This window comes from Octopus bimaculoides, chromosome 28 (genome assembly GCF_001194135.2).
Source record: "Octopus bimaculoides isolate UCB-OBI-ISO-001 chromosome 28, ASM119413v2, whole genome shotgun sequence".
Classification (NCBI taxonomy): domain Eukaryota; kingdom Metazoa; phylum Mollusca; class Cephalopoda; order Octopoda; family Octopodidae; genus Octopus; species Octopus bimaculoides.
Window position 1 is genome coordinate 17201305 of NC_069008.1, and position 2438 is coordinate 17203742.

The window sequence follows — 2438 nt, forward strand, 5'->3', positions numbered from 1 at the left end:
ATATATAGATATAGATATATATATATATATACATATATATACACACACACACACATATATATATATATACATATATATACACACACACATATATATATATATATATATATATAGTTCCAGGTTCAGTCCTACTGCTTGGCATCTTGGGCAAGTATCTTCTACTATGGCCTCAAGCCGACCAAAGCCTTCTGAGTGGATTTGCTAGACGGAAGCTGAAAGAAGCCTTCATATATATATACATATATCATCATCATCGTTTAACATCCGTTTTCCATGCTAGCATGGGTTGGACGATTTGACTGAGGACTGGCGAATCAAATGGCTGCACCAGACTCCAATCTCCTCTGGCAGAGTTTCTACAGCTGGATGCCTTTCCTAACGCCAGCCACTCCGAGAGTGGTTGGCGTTTACGTGCCACCAGCAAAAGGGCCAGTCTGGCAGTAGTGGCAACGGTCACGCTCAAATGTTTTGTTCACGTGCCAGTAAGGTGATGCTGGTAACGATCACACTCAAATGGTGATATATCTCTTTCAGTTTATGTGGAACCCAAATATTGAGCTTCTTAACGAGTCCAAGATATTTTAAGTGATTTTCAATTGTTGTGTGTGATACATTTAACCTCTCTGCAATCTCTCGCACAGTTATATGACAATCAGATTCAATTATGGCCTTCATTCAGTCGTCATCGACTTCAATAGGTCGATCAAAATGTTGGTCATCTTTGAGCAAACAATCTCCAGAACGGAATATTTAAAATCATTTCTGACATGTGCGTTCAGTTAAGCAATCAACACCATAAACTTCACATATCTCTTTCTGAGCCTCAGTAACTTTCTTGCCTTTATGGAAAAGAAAAACACACACACACACACAACAAAATATGGCAAAAATGTTTGTTTTTGCACTCCATGTTAAAAGTGATACTAAACTAACAGCTGTGAACAAAATTACGCGCAAATTGCTTCTAAAGTAAGCTAAAAGTAACGGCTATCAAATGTCAAAAAGGACAAAAAATCATAACATTGACAAAAGTTATTAAAAAAACCGTAACTCTATTTGCGAAAAACGAAATTACTTTCTTGCCAACCTAGTATATATATATATATATATATATATATATATACATACATGTCTGTGTGTATATATATGTATGTTGTATGCATGTATGCGTGTGTGTTATTGATAACACACACAGCTTTGGCCAGGAGGAACTGATGTTATCAGACGGTATCCAACCATCATCGGTTGTTTCGGGCATGAATCGTCACTGCGTTCCATAGGCTGGTCAGTAGAGGTGACCAAATTACTGCCCATCATCTCCTCCTGGGTCCCAGCTTAACTCCTTCTCTCTTGCGCATTTATGCTTTAATAAGCACTAAGTGACTCTTTTTGCATCCTCTCCCCCAACCTGCGCAGTCACCCTTCGCTCTTTTTCTTCTCATTCCAATGTATGTATGTATGTACGTACGTATGTATGCACACACACACACACACACTCACGTGTGTGTTTATGTATTATAAATATGTTTGTGTGTAAATATATGTATGTATATATGCATATGTATATTATTTATATTATATATATATTTGTATGACGTATGATACATTAATACATACATACAAATATATATATATATATAATATAAATAATATACATATGCATATATACATACATATATTTACACACAAACATATTTATAATACATAAACACACACGTGTGTGTGTGTGTGTGTGTGTGCATACATACGTACGTACATACATACATACATTGGAATGAGAAGAAAAAGAGCGAAGGGTGACTGCGCAGGTTGGGGGGAGAGGATGCAAAAAGAGTCTCTTAGTGCTTATTAAAGCATAAATGCGCAAGAGAGAAGGAGTTAAGCTGGGACCCAGGAGGAGATGATGGGCAGTAATATATAGTTATATACATGTATGTATGTGTGTACACATATATATGAATGTATGTATATATATATATGTGTGTGTGTGCTTAAATTCGTATATTTATATTTCTTTACATTGTTTATATATATATACAAACACACATGTTTACAATATTTATTCGCACACATAGAAACACACACATATATTAATAGATACACTATACACACCATACATTTGAACCAATAAAATATATAAACACTGACACGTTTACACACATTCTAATATTTTTTTTTTACTTTCATTCTAATGTTTTTCCTGTTTTTTTTTCTGTTTACATTTTTAGAGTTGGGTATAAGGCAGAGGTAAGTGGCTATTAGCTAGAACCCAGCTCATTGATGAAAAAGGGGGTGAGTAGGACAGGGGTAACTGGCTATTAGCTAGAACAGAGCTCATTGATGAAGGAAATGGGGCAGGGCAGAGGTTACTGGCTATTAGCTAGGATAGAGCTCATTAATTAATTAAGACTAGGGGAGGGGAGAGGTACCAGGCTATT